General features: G+C 36.1%; 1 pseudogene; it reads left to right on the top strand.

The window, feature by feature from the left end:
- Window positions 1-20639: 20639 nt before the first annotated feature.
- On the top strand, window positions 20640-20758 carry LOC120581824 (uncharacterized; annotated as a pseudogene).
- The last annotated feature ends 252 nt before the right edge of the window (window positions 20759-21010 follow it).

The following is a 21010-nucleotide window of genomic DNA, read 5'->3' on the forward strand; positions in this document are numbered from 1 at the left end:
GGATAAAGTCCCGTAACAATTTGTACATTATTTAGGTTGTTAAGAAATGACTTTCCACATAATATGATTTTCTCTTTTCCTATTAGCAGCAGCAGAAAAATATCTGTGATTATTTCTTAGCTTGCAACAGAGTTGAGGTTGGGGGAAGGCAGAAGGGTCATGGAAAGAAGATATATGTAAATGCATGTATATGCACTTACAGGAAATAAATGCCTAGCAAATAAATAAGACCTAGAATATAAACAAAGACAAGGAGATCTCAGATTTAAAATCACTTAGGTATGACCCAGCATTTTAAATCTAAAATATTCCTGACTCTGTACTTTGCCCTCCATTTTGTGTTATGATGCCAGCTGGAACATAAAATAGGGCCTTTCAATGAGACTTAGTGCAATACAGTGAAGCTTCACCTGGCTTAGGGATATATCATATAGAATATATTCTAGGGAGTGGCCTATTCAAAGACATGGTATTCCTTCATCTCAGGAATCTCAAAGCCCAGAGATCTTCATACTTTTTCTAGCACTGATAATTTTTTAACTTGTAAGCTTCAATGCTGAGTTTGTGTGTCTCCCACAATTCCTAAGTTAAATGCCAATGCCCACTGTGATGGTAGTAGGACGTGAGAGAGCTCCCTTGTCCCTTACACCATTTAAGGACGTGGCCAAATGTTGGCCACCTATGATCCAGGAACAGACCTTTACCAGACGCTGAATCTGCTGGTACCTTAATTTTGGACTTTTGTGCCTTACAACTGTGAGAAATAAATTTCTGTTGTTTATAAGTTACAAAGTCAATGTGGTTTGTTATGACAACCCAAATGGACCAAGATATGGACTAACTAATGGCTTATGTCAACCATGTGTGCTTAGTATCCAAGTAAGATGAAACTGTCTCTAAAAATATGATAAATGCACACTCATGTTTAGGAGTAATGCTAAAATGATATGTTGGTCATATGCGGACATCAGTAATAATTAATAATTATGTTCCATCCTTCATGTTATGTCACAGTTCTCACCCACCTCCTCTCTTATCTGGTGTCTTCATTTATAGTCACCTACATGAAGAGAATGTTCAAAGGATGTCCAATGGACTCCAGACAGTTATCCCAGGCACGCGCCCCCACTTCGTCAGCCGCATTATCAGCATCAGCAAAGAGAGTACAACATTTAAATCAAATTGATTTTTTGAAATCATGAGTTATTCATTGGGAAATGGGGAAGGAAGATAACCAGCATTTTTATCTTTTATTGAAGTAGATAGCATAATTCTTTTCTAGAAATGGTGTGTTTGAAGATAACAACCCAGTAGTGGCTTAAAAACTATCTGTTGGCTAGACAAACAGGTGGTATAATCTTTATTATTGTTATCTTAGTAAAAGTAATTATTTGCTAAAAAGGCATGAGTGCTTTTTCTCCTTTGTTATTACTTCCTTTCCTTGCACTTATATAACACTTAATGCTGTTCAAAATACTTCTACTGTGGTGCTTTATTTGATCCAAAGAGATATTTTCCAGCTCCAAAAGAACAGCAGCAACAACAAAACCTTTTATAATAAAAAGATAAATAAATAAAACACTGTGGAAATGAAAACATTACTAAATGTAGCTGAAATTATCAAGGAATAGGACTGCAAGCCCTCTGTCCTATGTGATAGAATAATTCTCTATATCAGTGCAGCAATAATTGATAAGTAGCTCTCTTTTAGGCACTGCTTTAATTACTGTATGTGAGCTTTAAGTCACTTCATAATCAAAACAAACCTAGGCAGCATCATTATCTTTATTTTACACATGAAGAAAATAGGGCACAGAGACATTAAGAAATTTGCCCAAATTGCACAGCTAGTAAGATAGAATTTGAACCCAGGGAATCTGTCACTAGAGCCTGCATTTTCATGGGTAGCTTACTGACAGAATTTGGTTCGGAGTAGAGGAAAAATCCATCCTTGAAAAACTCAACTCAAATACTGAAAATATACTTGTTCTCATCTAACTTTAATCTTTCTTTCCTGTACTCTCTTCTCTAAGCACTGTTGAATGTTAATGAGCCAATATTTTATTCAACTTCAGCCAGTCATTAGCAGGTAATTAATCTGTTTTACATATCCAGCTTCTCTTTTAATGAGTAAACTTTGAGCAAAGCTTGCTTCCACCACTGGGTGTTTGTTTCTACTTGTAGAGGCAAATGAGCAGCATATATTTGGTTTGTTTTGCTGTCCTTGTTATTGGATTTGGTTGTAAAGCGGAATGGGGACATTGTTAATCAGAGTATAGCAATTCGTTTTAGCAACGAATTGTGGGAAACCTGACACACACAGCCGCCTAGACCCATCAACAAAAGACAAATAGAGCCTGCAATTTGCACAAGTGACACGTAGGCACTAGTCATTCTATGACACAGTGAGTGGTATTCAAATAGAAAACTGTCAGTAAGCTATATTTACTCTTTCAGGAATGACCAGCATTAAGTATTAAGTATAAAAACAGAATGGGATTGCTTTCCCCATCTCCATTAATTTTGTTTCCCTTCTTTCTTTTAGTATGCTTGAAAATGTTGTGTATCCTTGAATTTTGTCTCGTAACATATCTGGTCGTAGTTCCCCAAGATTCTACAAGTCCCTGGGAGATTCTTAAAATATTTAACATGTTTAAAGGAGACGAATGTAGGAGCAACACACCGATTCAGAGTATAGAACCTAGGAGGAGCTTGGGGTGCAGGATTGCCCAAGGGGGAATGGCTTGGGCTTAGAAACGAGATGGGTAAGCCTTTGACTAAGCCTTTAGGAAAATTTACACTTGGAAGCTCAGTGTCCCCAACTCCTTTTGTACTGTGTTTTGACTCAGGGTGGATACATCACAATACTCTGGAGATTAAATGTATAAACGTTATATGTGTATGTGCAAGTGTGTGTGTGTGTGCGCGCGCGCACACACACTCACTCAGCTTTGCCTCCAACTTTCCATCTTCAGCCTGCCATTGCAGAGGGCTGGAGAAGGGCTGAGAGGGAAGCACTGGGGGAGGGGAGAGGCAGGTCTGCTGTAATGTACAACTTTTATCCTCTTGTAATCCTTGCACGTTATGTATAAGGAAATGCAACATGTTAGAAAGAAAATGGCAAAAACTTTGATGCCAGACAGCCAGGGGCTTCAACCACAGCTTAGCCATTTGTTCCTCCTCTGTCATTGGGCCAATTTTGTTTTCCTTTCTAAATCTCAGTTTACTCTTTTGTAAAAAGGGAATGGCACCATCTAACTTGCAGTACTGTTGTGAGGATTTAATAAGATTATGTATTTAAAGAGCTGAGTGAGTGGAAACACATATTAGAATTTTAAAACTCTATCTATTAACTTATACTTATGAAACAGGAATTTCCAAAATTGACTACTTTGACAAAATTAGCTTGGTTCATAAGACTGAACCTGATTGATTTAGCCACATTGAACTAATTTCCCCCACCACAGATATAAATTGTTTATTTGACTGGTGGCAATTTCTTTGGTTCCTTATTGATCGAGTCTTAATACAGTGCAAACATTCTGATAGTTACCTAGCCAGAGGAATATAGCGACATGCAAAAGCTTGGTTTCTAAAATACTGGCTAAAAGGGTTTATTTCTTCATGTTTTTATAAATAGTACTCAGTAAGGAACCTTCTAAATAAGAAAGGGAGGATGTGTCCTGGGCAGTATAAAAGTCAATGTCAGTAACTAAAGACAGGATAGATTCCTTGTCTCCCCATCTTTTCTCTCTCCCAAAGTAAACTGAGGTAGGAGAGTTGACAAAAATTATAAAATAAAGTTAGAAAAGAGAATAATGGATTCCCATCCCCCCCCAGAATTATTTGGAAATATGAAATGCGGTTCTAATTTGCCCCATGCATGTGTTTTTTTAATTACAAAATAAAGGTGGAAGCATGTGAAACACTCAAAAGAGCTAGTTTATGAGTAATTCAGAAGGATCAGACAGGATAGTATATGTGTTTTATGTAATTCATTGCACATGTAATGATTGCACTTAGTGTCAGTCCATTAAGAAACATCTGCTTTTGCAACTGCCACCAGGCTAAATTATGATTGTGCCTTAGAGGACATCTTCAGTGTAGATAAATAATATATGTTAAGAGATTTTATGGAATAACTTAAAATGTGTTATTTTCTTCAGTTCTGTTGGAAACACACTCATTGCTCAAGAGGATTTGATTCAGTTTTAGTTTTGTACGATTATCCTGTTTCTGACTTTACATTCCCATTCACAAAAGCAATGAAGACCATTTTTATCAGTATATCCGGAAATAATCATTTGAAAAATTAATATTCAGCCTTTAATTTTATTTTCTCAGAGCTTTATAATAGTCTTGACGAAGAGCTTTGAGAACCATTTTAATTTAAAGTTAGAGTGTTACTTATCAAAATTTGTAAAATGCTTAGGAAAAGCATCTCTAAAACCTGCTATTTTATTGGTTCTAACTAGTGGGGGATTCAAATTTTCACTCAAGTAATGTTTTGTGAACCAAACCAAATATTTTCCTTTATTCTTTGTTCCAAAGACTATACTAATAAATCTGTAAATGAAGAAGACTATTTTAACTTCACCACATTCGTCTATATCTTTATTCCTATTGATATAAATCACATAGAAAGCAAATGGATTTATTAAAAGCACACGGATATGCCTATTACAGTATCATATTATTTTTAGATATGATAAAAATGTATATAAAAAATTTCCAGATGGAAATTTTTGTAAAGAGATGTTAGAGAAAACACCTGCCTGGGCTCAGATTGAGAGCCCGTGGGAGGAGTCAAGGTGAAATGCTGAGAAGAGCTCAGAAAAGCTGTTTTCAGTATAGGCTCTGTCTCTTATTAGTTGTATGGCCATTGGCAAGTAATTTAGTTTTATTGGCATTCAGTTTATTTACCAATAAAGAAAAGATTTGACATTGTGATCTCCAGTGTCCTTTTCTGCTTCGCAATTTGTGTGACTTTTTCTCGAGTATCCAAGTCTATGGCATACTCTGCATCATTTTTCCTATGTTAGGATAAAACCTGGGATTATTTCTCCTGACACCCTTTTCTTCAATTGCATTTTGCATGTTGCTGCTTGAATTTGTTTCACACTGCCACTGCTTTGCATAATTTATGAAGTGTTGCTTTCAAGGACAATTTTGGTATTTAAATGACCTTATTTCCCAGAGAATGTATTATTCAGATATTACCGTCATCAAAATTATATAATCATGGACTGTTAAAGTGTGAGGAGCCCTTGAAGGAAGCTGTTGTTTAAGGGGATTTAATTTTTAAAAATTTTTGATCAACACTCATTCAATGTGATAAAAGCTCCAAAATAGAAATAGCTACATAAACAATCACCGAGTTGAAAATGGAAGTGTCAATTTAGATACAATCTACTAATTAAGCTGATTGTTAGTGGAGAGTAGCCAGTCATAACTGTCAGCAGTTCTACTTTTAACATGAGACTTGTCCTGTACAATTAGAGAATATAATTTAAGAAAACAGTTTCTATATATGTTTAAGATTGACTTTATCTAAACAAAACAGTCAAATTCATGTTTCTAAACCTAAGGCTAATATTGATTGAGCCTTTTCTATGTAACAGTATCTTGGTCAGCTTTCCCTAGAAGTAGACTCTAAAGTGGAAATTCCCATGCAGGAAGTTTATTAGGAATTGCTTTTGTAATTAACACTTGTAAGAGAATAAGGAAAGCAGGATTAGACAGAAGAGGAATGTAGTCATAGGAGAGGTCTCTGCCACCCTCCTGGGCAGATCTGGACCTGGCCTTTTAGAAATTGTCCTGAAATAACCCAAGGGGGCCATACTGTCTCATTGACCAAGCATTGGATCTAGGACACCCCCAGGAGGAGACAACTCTGTGGCTGAAGGCAATGCACACAGAGCAACTCAGCAGAGAGTCATCAACTACCAACACTGGTGGAGGGAGGCATTTGTGCCTCAGTCCAGAAGTCTTTCCCATAGTCAGGCATAGCACTATGTCCTTAAATGGCGTATCTTATAATCATAGCAATAACTCTGTAGTGAGCCATTGTGATTGTCCCATTATGACCATGAGGAAATAAGGCTTAGAGAATTAACTTGCTCAAGGTCACACAGCAGTAAGTAGATGTGGCCAGATTCCTAGCTCTCTCTGACCAAAGTCTGAGTTCTTCCTTCTCTCTGTCTTCTAAGGATTCAACCATCTTGATAATTAGTACACCTGAAATGATCATGTTGTCTTGAGCTAGGTAATGGCTTTAATTCCAAATTCCAAATTCATGACTATATCATAACAATATCAGAAACAACCCCATCATTTTAAACTACTTCTTTCTATCTATATTAGGGATCAGAAATAATGTGGTACATTATTTACACTAAGTAGTGATCTTATCCTGTATGGTGAACTATTCTACATCTAACATTTGGTTTGTGTACACATTTTGCTAAAATATTCTATTGAACTCCATAATCTCTGAATATCATTGTCTGCAGTTATAGAATTTGGGAAGTGGTGCTTGGATGGTTGAGGGGTTGGGAGTTGAGGTGTTTGATGTAGAGTGTATGTAATGTCTTTCTCTTGTTTGCAAAAAAATAAGTCAAACAATATAATACATTAAAACATATTGATAAATACTAAAGGACTCCGAGATGCAATATATTGTTAAAAGTAAGAAGGAAAAAAAAAAAAAAAGAAGAAGAAGAATTATGAGAGAGCCAGTGTTCAAAAAGTTGACACTAGCCCAACTCTTCTTATGATTATGGGTAAAATCTTTAAATAAAATGACATTTCTAAGTTGTAATTTTCTTCCAAATCATGTTTATATAGTCTGTGTTGATGTGACTTCCACACAATTTGTTTCCATAACTAATATGTGTATGTCTAAATAACACCAAATAAATTAGCTTGCCTTTTAAATAAGTAATTGAAAAGATCTTTGGCTCATAGAGATAAAATTGTAGAAAGAAATAATATTCAAATGTAATTATATTATTTTATCATGTTCTCTATGCATTGGTAATTGAGGGCTTTGTCTAGATTTTATTCATTATGGAGAGGATTATATTTCTTGTGTATTCTTAATCTCTCTATTCTAGCCTCACTTAACATACTGTATTAGTGAGTATTCCTCCTGACTGGATGTGGCAGAAAACCCAACTGAAGCTAGCTTAAGGAAAAATGGAATTTATTAATCCATACAATTAAAAAATCAGCAAAAGGGCTTGCCTCAGGCCAGGAGCTCAGGCAAGTCACAAACTCCCTCTCCATCTCTCACTTCTACTTTCTCTGTCTTGGTTGAATTCTCTGATTTGCCCTTCCTCCTTGATGGCAAGGTGGCTGAAGCAGTTCTAGCTTATATCCTCTCATGTTAAAGGTCTGGAAAGAACACTTGCCTCTCTCCTTGTAGTTCATCAGAAGTCTTATGTTTTTTTCTCCATTCTCCCCGCCCATTCATTCTGGACCAATCATTGTTGCCAGGTCAAGCCTGAACCAAATGCAGCTGAGAATTAACAGCAGCTAGACTCCAAAGATGTCTCCATGGGTAGGGTCACAGGAAGACATTTCTCAGAGTATAATTGGGATTTTTTCCCCCAAAAGAATATGAGAAAAATGAATGCTAGATAGCTAAAACTAGTGAATATTTATCACTACTACTTAAATCTATAAAGTTTACTTCTCAGAAAGCAGTTGCCAACAGACTTATAGCGTGTATTATGTGATGTTTTGTGTTCCCTGGGGGTCTGAAATGAAAATAAAGCAAGCACAAAAACTGAGAAACAAACTTTTCTAACAGTAAAATGAAGCTTCATGAGAGAATAAATAAGTGAAGGCGTGAGTTACATGCAAAGCATTTTTAATTATATATGAATGTTGAGTTTCTGTGAAACTTAAAGAGATACTGTTTTTGTTAGGGTGAAAAACTTCCCTTCAAGTTTACTGTGAGCTGATAGTTTTGCAAACTGTCTTTTAATCTTCCAGGAAAGATGTGGAATACCCCTATCAGTTTAGAAAGCGTTGACGGGTGGCAGCTTGTCAAGGTTACTTCTGTCAAATAGAAGAGTCATGTTTAAACATGAGTGTGTTATTCTCAATGTTTGATTTTGTCATGATTTTTAATAGCTTTTGTGATTGTTCCTGGGGGGATGGAAAAAAATATATATAGCAGTTGACTCTTTCCATTATCCTTGCCAGAATATAATCTTATAATCTAACTAAAAGTAACAGTGCTGATGGATTTCTTTTCTTAGCAAGGTTTTAGAATTTATACATCCAGCTCACTTAAAGATACAAGGGTAATTATAATTGGTGGATTATAAAATATAATTCTAAACCTTGTTCTAGAGTTCTGCATAAACTAGTTTATGTAAGTTTCCTGTTCATAATACATTGAAGACTGCTTTCAAATAAGGCATCTTATAAATTACCGAATGTATACCTTTGAAGGGGTTAAGCATCTTCCTCCTCTTCCAACATTGACATGGCTTCTCTTGCCACAGGTGAGTGTGAAAACATTGGCTGCCAGAAAGTATTGGTGGGGAAAGGATTCCAGAAGAGGATCTAGGTGAGAAACTAACCCACTGGGGTTGAGAAACACTGAAGGGACAAATCCAGATGCAGGCGATTGGAAGATGCTCCGTTGGGCATGTCCACAGTGTGCCAAGACAAACAACCAGTGCTGCTCTGGGGAAGCATTTGGTACCCAGGTTAGTCTAAGGAAGAGAGGTGCAGTTAGAAATAACAAGACAATCAGAGACAACACAGAACAGTAGATTTAGAAGCACAGATATCTCAGGAATCTGCAAAGGAAATCAGAGTCTGGGACATTGTTTCCAAAGAGACTACTTTCATTCCTACGCTTAGGAACAAGATTTCAGACTCTGAGAAGTAATTGTTAGCATATATGCAGGACCTCAGTCCTGGAGGGATTAGAATTTGAGAGGAATTATCTAGCCAGGGTCTCAGAGTAGGAGAATAAAACATAATCCACCAATCAGAAGAGGGTACAATTGGAAACTTAGTGTCAGAAATAAAGCAGAGGTCAGGGCTTGCTTCCCAAAGTGTGATCTTTGGTCTGGTAACTTCAGCATCACCTGGAAGCTTGTTAGAAATGCAGCATCTTGAGCCTCCTCCAAATCAAGTGAAATAGAACCCGCATTAAAAAAAAAAAGTTTTCAGGTGTTTCCTGTACTCTTTCAGGTTAGAGAATTTCAGGGATCCAGGGCCAGGGCTAGAGAGCCAAAAGTTTGACCTTGATGCTGAGTCTGTAAATGTTGAACTTTAGGGGATCCGATGCCTGTAGTTCTTCCTCTTCAAACTGGTTCTATACCCAGTTCTTTTCTTCTATATTTTCATTTAATCTTTACATCAGCTCTGTGAGGTGGGCATTTTCCTCCTTTGTTAAATAATTAAATAATTTACCCCAAATTAAACTACTTATAAGTGATAGAATCTGGATTTCTAAAAGTCTTTTTATTTTGGAATTTTTCAAGGGATCTACAAAAAATAGAATAATATAAAAACCCTGTGTCCCCATCACTCAGCTTCAATAATTATCAACATTTTCCCACTTTTGTTTCATTGTTACCCATCACAACACATACACTTTCTTTATCTCTTTTCTCTCTTGGAGCCTGGATTGAATGTAGGCCTGGTTGACTACCATACTAGTCACCTACTTTTAACAATCACTTTGATTATTAAAAGGATTGTCACCGAAACTAATATGGAACAGAACCCAGTGCTAGTTATTAACGGAGTAAATGGGCAGTAGAGAGAGAGGAAGCTTATAGAATCTGGGAATCAGACAGACCCAAAGACAGTTACTTCTTTAGCCAATGCATCCCTGTACGAGTAGTAGATTTCTTGCTTCCAGAAGTAGTTATTCCTCAGTCAATAAACATTTACGAGCATCTATCGTATGTTAGTTAGGCATTATGCCTTCCTCTCCAGCTCACTTCCCACCACTGTCCTCCTCACATACCATGTCTCATTCACACTGGCATGCAGTTCCTTGAATGTCATTTGAAACTTGAGGCCATTACACATGGTATTTCCTCTGTCTGGAATAGTTTGCACCTCACCATCCAATTCGAACTCTTAAATTGCAACACAAATCTTACTCAGAACAACTTTCCTTCAGCACCCTTCCTCTTGCTCTCCATTGTCACATACAAACATGAGTGTTTTATGCTGTGAACTCACCATACTTGGTAATTATAACAGCCTGCAATCTGAGCTATCAGAGGCAGTGATTGGATTTTCCTGTTTGTCACAATCTCCATAATCTACATAAAACCAGCCCTCATAAGGACAGATAAAACGTAGGACTGCTTGGGTATTCTCACTTTTTCCCCCTTCATCCTTCTGCAAAAGAGAATTCTGGCATTGCTGGCTCACTTTCTTCATCTCCCTTGCTTTCCAAGGAGGGCTCTGCCATTGTCAGACCAACTCCTTGGGGTTTTTGTGATACAGAATTTTGGGACAAATAGATTCTATAGGGATTGGAATGAATGTTTATAGGAAATTTGGAGGAGATGTGGAATGCGAGAAAAACTAAGAGTTACTACAACTTATTGATTGCTTATTAAACGTCTAATTACTCTACTGTGTATTGACTTTATTATTATCGATAAAATAACAACACATTTTTTGCCTCTACAGGTCTCTTGAAAAATTCTTTGTGGTTAAAAATTTATCTTTAAGTGAGGAGACATGAGAGAAAATAACATAAGAAGATCTAGAAACAGAAATAGTAGGGAAAGTAGATTTCTGTTCAGATATTACTTTAACTCTGCATATGTTCCACCTAGCTCTGTGCAGTAATCATCATATTGAGTATAGGATGAGACACCAACCATGCACTGAGCTTCTATTGGTATAGAGTTTTGTATATAATTTAGGACATGATGGGGTACAAAAGAATGGATGATTATTTTCAACTCAATTCTAAGCAGAAAGTGCCATGGTTCTTCAATTCTAGAAATACTTTACTTACTTTTAAGCAGTTCTGATATTAGGATAAATCTCACACTATGTGCTATGTGCAAATTTACTGGCAGCAACACTCCCTCCCCCTATCAAAAAAAAAAAAAAAAACCAACAACACACACTATTGACCAAATTGGTGGTAATCTTAAAATTGATAGCATCTTAAAGTGGATAAAAGTACTTTTTAAGAAATTTTTATCACCTAATTTGACATACCCCTTCTATAGATATAGAATATGAAAAATGCTCAGGTTAGGTGAGAGTAGAGGGTCCACACCATCACAGTTGTTATTGGGCTTAGCAAATCAGTCAGTCAGTCAGCGAGTATTTTAATCTTTCCTTAGAACCCAGCACTTAAAATCTGAGTTATAAAGTACATAAGTATCTTACATTGACTAAATTTATTATTTAAGGATGCAGTTAAGGTGATGTACAAATTCTTTAGTGAAGAACTGAAAACTGATTTAAACCTGTTTTTAAAGTTTATTTTATATAATCATGTGTATAATAAATTACCTCACAGTTCTTATTCCAAAGAGTAGATTGGTAATTTTCAACATATTCTATTGCCCTTTTCAGACTGTTCTTCACATTATATGTCATTACATATTATATATGTAGCAACCCAACATGACCTTATCTTGTGATGTGATGTGCCTTGCCATTCTGTCTTAAATTTTAAATAGAAAAAGCTGTATGGTTGTTAATGATAGCCAGTCCTTGCTTCGTATTTTGCTCACAAGGCTCAAATTTTCCAACAAATCAATTTCAGGGCATTATATATATGTTATTTATGATGATGCCTGAATTAACAGGCTACTTCTTGGCAATTAGGATGATGATGCCTAGAGATGGAAAAACATGTGAGTCTTCTTTGTTTTCTTACTATATTTTGTTTACAGAATAAGGTGAAATTCCTTTCATGTAAAGCACTTCTGTTGAAATTATCGATCACTGTATTTACAAGCATTTGAAATTTATGTGAATGCTGAGACCATTTACTCAGCTGCTACTCTTTGTTCCCAGATCAATTACAAACATAGATAAACGATATTGTAGTGTCAACTTATCTCATGTATGCTTACCTTATGCATGCATGCATGGATGGAAATTTGTGCAGATCCTACAAGTTCCTGTTGGTTTTGGTTAGTATTTCAGACTTCTGGAAATTCCAAATAAATGTATCTGTATGTGGAGCAGAGTGACCAAACTTCAGTGTGACTCAAGAGAGGCGCCGTTCCAGTTAGAGCAAAGTCTCCTTTAGAGATGGCAGTGAATCCCATGCAGTAGTGAATTGCCACATGTATCTTTTTGACTTTTAAGTCTATTATACCTAAATTGGCTTCACTCTTTACCTAGCTTTACAATCTCTCAGAAACAGATTGGCATAAACCATTTGTAATTACAAGCATCTTGTAATTCTTATCCTAGAATATTCTTAGAACCTCAACATGACCTTATCTTGTGATGTGATGTGCCTTGCCATTCTGTCTTAAATTTTAAACAGAGAAAGCTGTGTGTTGTTTGTTAATGATAGCAAGTCCTTGCTTTGTCTTTTGCCCACAAGGCTCAAATTTTCCAACAAATCAGTTTCAGGACGTTATCTTCCTAGTATGTATTTCTCTAACATGGATCATTTTTATGCATCTCTAAACCATCTCCAAGTTTGCTCTTTTTTACTTCAAGTGGTGGCTCCCAGAACAATGTACAATCTTCTTTCCAAGAATGATTATTCCTGAGCAGGAGATATTGTTCATTGGAACTGGTTTGTCTGTGTGGAAAGGGTTTTTGCGTTTAGAGTTACATAATATGGTTTTCAGGGCTAGTCCCCCCACTGATTTGCTTGGCCTTGAGCAAGTCTCTTAACAATCTCCTTTGCAAACACTTTCCCTAATGGCAAATGGGAATTATCATTCCCTCCGTGGCTACTTAACAGAAATGGTGTAAAGATACGATTAGATGGAAATTATAAAAGTGGTCTGCAAAAGTTAAAAGGGCTACGCAAATGTGAGCCATTATTAATGAAAAGAAGTTTTTAAAACTCAGATCATTTTCCTAACCTTCCTTTCTCCAGGGCTAAGAATGTATTTTTTAAATTATACTTGTACTTTATTTCATAGAATCTTTTTAATCATCACATTAAAGGATTTCATTAGGGCTGTCACTATTAATTTTATTACAGTATGCTGTACCAGGTCAGCCTTTAAAATTTTGATTGCCCTCTTTTGACTAACAGCTGCTAGGGAAGTTTATAATTTGTTTTTCCATATTTGTAAAGCACAGACCAAAGCATGTCAGGAAGTCATACACTTTATTAAAAGACTGGGTCGAATACATTCATATTATTTAATTGCTGGAAAAAATTATGTATGAATATTACAGTTGAGGAATTATGCATTTGTGCATGTCCTAAGTCAAGGTCATAGAGTCAGATATGAACGTTTGCGTTAATTGATTTCTAAGACTCTTTGTCACTCAAAAATTTTAGTAAATAATTTGTGCCCACAAAAGTTTGGTATTATTATTATTATTTTAATATAAATATATACAATTTTGACATATTTTCTTATGAATTCTTAATGTAGAAGGCTGATAGCTTTTAACAGATAACATTTTAAAACGATGACATGTCCTATAGTGATTTTTTTGGTGTTTTTTCTTGTCACATATTTTGCTTAGACAAGAATTTTTCTTGCCCTGTCCATGTTGTTTCCTTTCAATTACACGATAATGGTGCTACTTGTACTCTAAGTTTTAGTCCATTATGGGGTGAGTTACACAGCTGTGACTCAACTGAGAAAGTGGCAGACTGTTATTAACTTCCCTAACATATCTTTATTTTTTGATAGGCTCTCCAGCAGCAGTGAGCCAGTAATAGCAACTGCAATGTTAAGGACTGTGGAGGTCCATCTGGAAGTGGTTCACAGACATGCCACATCATGAGGCAGCATCTGGGCTGCAGAGAAAGAAGAAACCTTGGTCCAATTTAACAGGAAGAGTAGGAGAGACAACAATTACATAGGAAGCAATCTTTCGTTATCCACTGAAATTCTACTTTATTTAAAATTATGATAATAAGAAAAACCTAGCATTTATAGACAGCCTTTCCTCTCTGATAACCTTACTAGGCAGCTTAGTACCCCATCATTTCCTGGAACCTCATCTGAGTTTAAGGAAAAGCTTTGGCTAGGACCATTCATCATATTCTTTTTCCTTTTGCTGAAAGTTACAGGGCAAGTTTATATCTACACATTATAGTAAAGGGGCTCCTTTTAAAATCTTATCTTAGAGACTTCTTTAAAGAATCACTGTCAGCCCAGAGAAAATGAGGAGACTATGAATGTCTAACCTTCTTGTTTTCTCTAGAGAACAAACTTTAGCTATTTAGCTATTTATCAGGAAAATACTTTCTGGTCATATCCAGTCTTTACGGACTCATTTCCGGAGACATTTATTGAGAGTCTACCTTGCATAACAGAGTTTTAATACCTTAATTTGTTTTATCTTATGAGAAAATTTGTTTTAACTTATGAGAAAGTTCTCATTTTACTGTTTAAGAAATCTAAAGCCCAGATTTGGGGCTAGAATGTATAGCCTTTTTTTTTTTTTTAAATTAATTCAGGATTCCTAATGGTAGGTGATGCTGCAATTCTGTTCTTAGGAACTGTTTGGAACTGCAAGAAGAGGAAAAAACAGATAGAAAAATAATTATAAATGCAGAATACCTTGCATGCAGAAGACAATATTATTTACCATGTAGTTATTAACACATCTAGGCATTATTTTAGGTGCCATTTAAACTTTTTTCCTCTACTTGTACAAAACCCATGAAATACCGATGGAAACTAAGGTTTAGAGAGGGTAAATAACTTGCCCAATTTATTAATTCACAACCAATACATAGTGGGCCAGAGATTGGATCTTAGGTCTGACTCCGAATTCAGGTGCTTAGCTACTTTACTAAACTGCTTCAATAAAAATCTAGATAGGAAAAACTATGTAAGACATAGATAGATACAAATAAAAGCTGCAGAGTGCTAAGGGTTCAAAGAAAAGATGGGTCCCTACAATCTATAACAAACAGCCTTTCGGCTTCCTTCCCCACTCTCTGCACTCTCCTGATTTTCTTACAATAAGCTGTATTTATTAATTTATCATTTCTATTGATGATAGTTTTCTTCTGCTACTCTCCCTTCTCACTCCCCCTGACTAGAACGTAAGCTCCATGCAGGCAGGGATCTTTGTTTTATTCATCGTTAATACCAAACATGTAGAATAATGCCTGACACATAGGAAGAACTCCATATATGTTTGTTTAGTACATTATTAACCTTAATTGGGAAGGAATATCGGAATTTTCAGATGATTGTGGGACTTTTAGGTTCAAAAATGAGACCAAAAATATGAAAAGTATGAGGACTCTGTCCAGGGTAAATAATCTTCAAAATCCTGGCATGACCAAGAATGTATTAAAAATATATGTTAGCTGTTGTTCATGGTTGAGATAGCCGGTGATGCTATCCTTACGTGATGGAAGAGAACAGCTGTTCAACTCATGCTTTAAAAAAAAAAAAACAAAAAACAGTTTTTGAATAATATTTTCTTTTTCTAGAGAAAGCCGAAAGGCAATTTGAGGAGTTTCTGCTTTGCCCTTGCTTCTTCAATCTGTCCTTTGAGCCATCTGCATCTGTTGTCACATAATTGCCTCTGTTTTTATTTCGCGTTAATGGCAGGGTCCCTGGCTTTCACTGTCAGTGACTGGATCCTGTCAGTGAACTTTCTTTGCCGAATGAATTTCGGCAAAGTGTTCTGGCTTTTCACCTGGGTGTCTATGCAGATCCACAAAGAAACCAGAGATTGGCCATAACTCCTGCTAACCTTTCAGCACCATAGGAGCAAACATGGCAATGAAGTTGTGAAAGAATCCATTGATTGAGTGTAGACACTACCTTGGTTTACCAGTAACAATACCAATAAGAAAACCTGCAATGTTTTCCCTTTGTGTTGGAAATGGAAGTGTGGGGAGCCTCCTAGGCTCACATGGAAATGGTGCTGGTTCTCATGAACTCTCTCCAAAGTCATCAATAGGTTTCCATTCTTTGTCTCAGCTATTTAATCAAGGGACTAGTAGTGAGGTTTAGGTGGTTACATTTTAGCTTGAGTCTGGGGACTTTGGTACTTTGAGCAGTTGAGAGAACATTAGAAATAATTTCCTGAAGGATGACAGTTGAAGCCAGAATAGACGGTCCAAAACTGGATCACAATATCCTAGAGGTAGACAAGAAGTGACAACCTAAGCCCACAGCCAAAACTGGGAGAACGTTTAACAACCAAGTATCAATAAGACTGGGTTGGGCAAACACACTGGGCCAAGGGAGGAATGGCTGACTGTGCAGTTCTGATGCAAAAGCAAAATACACTTTTATGTGTTTTCTATACAACCTGTGTGTACACATCAGGTGAATATAAAATGACCTCTACAAAATAGTCTCGAGTAGCAGAAAGAAAAATTATTGTCATGCTTACTAAAATGACAGCCAAGACAGACATCCTTGTTGTCCCTTCCCCTGGAAAAGCCACAAGATGTTACATTTGAACAGAATTAAACTGTTTTTCATTTACCCCGTTCCCATTCCCATTTCTTTCCACTGTTGAGATAGTAATGGGCTTGTGAGCTTGAATATGTAGGAAAAGAGAACCCAGCTCCCACACAACAAAGCTACATATCTCGGGATCAGTAATTTTTGACTGAATGCCAAAAAATCTGCTAATGGATTTTCACCAGGATGATTTGGGCAATAAATGCCTTAACTGAACCTAAAGAGTCTTTCCAATAGTTAGGTTTTTGTACCTACTACTCTACTTTTAGAATAGGCCCTATTTATTGTTACCCAGCGGGCACTAGGTGATATAGCCTAGAAGTAATATAGACTGGTAGCTGAACACCCCTGGACCCCAGGTAGCACAGAGCAGGACTTACTGAGGAAATGGATTCACTCTTCACTGGATTACTGAGATAGACGGTGTAATATTGGGCTCCCCCAGTATCTTATCTCAGGTCACCGATGCAGAGGGTAGGAGAGTTGATATAGTAGTCAAATTCACATACCTACATGCCCCCTGGCATTTTCTATGCTTTTAGCACTAGGTACCATGATTGGCAGTCTGTCCACCTTCCAAGGATGGCCATTGACTTCCTCTTGAATACCAGATGGATTTCTTTATAGTCTGTTTGAGAGCCTTGTTCAGGCTTAGGGGGAATGTGCCATGATGGATTAGCAACGTTTGCCAAGGAGGTGAGTGAGAAAGTAAATATTCAGTAGCCTCTAAAACTAACTTCTAAAGTTAAAGGACCAGTGAAAACAACACTCCCCACCTGAACCTTAATGTAGCCTATTTGGGGTCTGTGATTAATGAACTTGCCAAACATTTCTTGGAGGGAAAAGAAAATGCAAAATTATAAATTTCTCAGCTATACTATTGAGCACAATTTTAGTCATTGATCTTTACCATTTTTCTTATATTTAGTATTGAAAGCGGTTTGTAAACAAACTATCCTTATCACTTCATGTTACAGAGTCTAATAAGTTTGCTCCCTATTTTAGAGGAAGCATTTTCTTTGGTAAAACTTACTTCCTTTGAGTGTGAAGGGGGTGCACACTCATTTCTAATACAATGAAATTTGATAACTAAATCCATGTTATCTTTACTCTTTCTCTTCAGAATCATAGGTATATATCATGTTGCCTCTTGACGTCACCAGACCAAAGTGTTGGCCAAAGAGTTAGGGCTACAATGACAACTGGATTGCCGTCTCTACAGGACAACTATGGCAGTGGCTCCTGGATCCTTTCAGACCCTTGTTGTTTAATCACAGTTTAGATTGTTGACCTAGATCACAGATCAGCAAACTATAGCTTATGAGCCAAATTCTGCCCACTGCCTGTTTTTGTATGACCAGGACCTAAGAATAATCTTTACATTTTGATGATAGTAAACACTGAATTTGGATACAAATTAAGTGATATCGCCTCTTAGCCCACAAAGCCTAACATATTTTCTATCTGGCCCTTTGCAGAAAAAGTTTACAAACTCCTCATTTAGATGCATACATAATTAAATAATAACACTTTTTTTTTTTTAACTGAGGCACACTTAATTACCGCTTTTATTTTATGAACCACACAGCTGGTTCATGAGATGTAAAGCATGTGAAAGTTTTTTTGTTTTTTTGTTTTTTTAATAAATTAAAGAATATCAAAGTCAGGATAATTAATTGGCAGTATAGTTCTAAGAATTTCATACATTAAAGTCATTTTTGGTTTTGGATTATGTCTGAGAGATAATTCATCAATACAAATGGCATAGTTAAAACAACCTAGGATTCAAATTGGGAGAGACCATTCTCGAAGTCCATCTGAAGGGCTTTGATTTGTTGGAATATATTGCACACTTGGGGGTAACTTTTCTAACAGGCTTTTCAAATGTGAAAATGCATCCTGAATCTGTGGAACTTGCTAAGATGCTGATTTTGTTGTGGCTGGTCTGGGGCTTAGCCTGAGATTCTGCATTTCTAGCAGGGATGCAAGCCTGCTGCTCTGCCATTCATGAGTTGAGAAGAAAGACTCTGGTACCCTCCCATCAAGACTTCACCACTTTTCCCTTGAGTTGTGATGTAGCCTGACTGCAGAAGTAGTAATTTGCCCTTGAAAGTCAAGATCATAAAAATGACAAAACACCCGGACCAAGTTTTTGTTTTACTGACAACATTTTACAGCTTTGGCATTCCATCAGTCAGAGATTGGTATAGAAATTATAAAGAACAATTGCCTCAAACTGTGTGTGTCTACCTGAAGGCAAAAGTGACAGTCTGATGGCTGTAACACATTCGATATACAGTGCCATATATTAATTGGGCCATGCAGACAGCAGACAAATGCTGATGAAGAAATAAAAAAGTAATTCATAATAACCATAGATGACTCACATTGCATAAGAAAAGCTCATCGTTATTGGGGTTATACTAAAGTTCATCCCATCTGTGCCTTGTAAGTAATGCAGTGCACTGACTCTCCATGATGGGAGATTATGCAAACTCATAAAGCTTTTAGTGTTAAAATTATTCTAACTTCTGAATTTTGCATTATAAGTAATAAAAATGGTTTGTAAATAAACAGATTGAGTAAACAGATTGAATTAACAATTTTCTTTTGAGAATTAAGTCTTTATCATCTACCTGGTTCTAATACTTCTTCTATAGGTTTAGATTTATTTATATTGAGGGTCACTCTCTTTCCTTTCTTTCCTATGCATTTTTTTTTTTTTGGCTTTCTTTCAGTTTTGGAAGGCATTTCCTGGTGTTTAAAGCAAAAAGACCTTGCTATATATTATATTTAAGTAATTCAAAGTGACAGGAAAAAATTCAGTCTTCTTCTATTGTCTTTCTTTTTTTTTTCTTTAGATCCACAGTCACATAAAGAAATAATTGATGGAACTGAGAAAGATATGTCTATAAAGCAAACCAAGAAAAAAAAATTTGATGTTATTAATGAAGCAGGTGGAAAATCTTTTCTAATTCCCGTTTTAACTGGGCAGTGATTTGCAATGAATGCTGACATATTCATTTTTACCAGGCTAACAAACCCAAGGCCTATTGAAAGTCAGGGTGGAAAAGAAAAATGGAAAAATTCTCTTTAATGGGCCTAAATTATTGGTGTAGAATTTTTATTGCTTTCCCTTTAGAAAGCTAATTCTTATCTTTGTTTGTTGCCATGAGCTTGCTTGTATGACAGAAATCAATCAAACAGAAGCTATGCAGTTATTTGTAAGAATCTCTCCACAAAATAATGGCTAATAATTGTAAATTCAAGAATGAGAAAGATTGAGACACTCTTCTCTCTGTGGTTATTCTGTAAGACTTTTTTTTTTTTTAAAGACAAAAATGTAATTGCTTGGAGTAATCTGTGTTCAAGATTTCTGGGTGAAACTGTAGAATATCTAGCTGTCATAAAATAATGAACATGTTTAGTCTATTAATTATAAGTGTCCCATTACATGGTTACTCTACTTTGATTAAATCATGTGACAAATTGGAGATAACGGACCTTTAAAAGTAGTTTCACAGTAGATATGTCTGGGCCATAATTCTTTCTCATTTTAACAGAACAGATTTTAATACTTATGAATATTTTAGAGTTCTACTTAGATTTTTTTCCCCTTCAGTGAGATAGCTATCATGAAAGCATTTTTTTTTTTTTTATAATAAGCATGGTCCATGCACCTGCTGGAAACTCTTTTCGCTTGCTGGAGGCAGTTCACACAATAATTAATCCTAATTCACTTGTAGGTAGAAACTTTTTACATTAGATTCATCAAGTGTATCTGAGTAATAAGGATTTTTATCTGATTTTGAGTTAAGATGCTGAGACCCTGGTTTAGTAGGGGTCTCATGATGATGAGGCTGACATTGAAGTAGTATTCTGGTTTCCAGAAGAAATATAGAATTCTGTGGGGGAAATTTCTTCATATCCATGTTTTAGAAAAATTAAACAACACTCTGGACCCTTAATAGGTTGTTTTAAACTATATTTAGAAAAAATTAAGTGCTGGAAAAAAAACCCCCACAAGATCATGTCTACGGCCATGCCACCCTGAATATGCCCTATCTCATCTGATCTCAGAAGCTAAGCAGGGTTGAACCTGGTTAGTATTTGGAAGGGATACCACCTAGGAATACCAGGTACTGTAGGTGTAAAAAAAGTATTTAAAAAACCCCACAAAAGCATTAGTCAGTGTCAGTTTACCCTGTAGACTGTGACTCAAATAAAAATGCACTACCAAAATGAACCAGTGAAATAGTTCTAAGAATTTCCTTCTTGGGGGAAGATCATCATGGGGTTCTTCAAATAGGTCATCGTGTTTATTCCCATTTATTTTTATATTTATTTATCTTTCTGGCTCCCGAGGATGAAGAGCAGAAAACTCAGATGGGCAAGTGGATCTT

This window comes from Pteropus medius, unplaced genomic scaffold (genome assembly GCF_902729225.1).
Source record: "Pteropus medius unplaced genomic scaffold, Ma_sr-lr_union100, whole genome shotgun sequence".
In the NCBI taxonomy this organism is placed as follows: Eukaryota; Metazoa; Chordata; class Mammalia; order Chiroptera; family Pteropodidae; genus Pteropus; species Pteropus medius.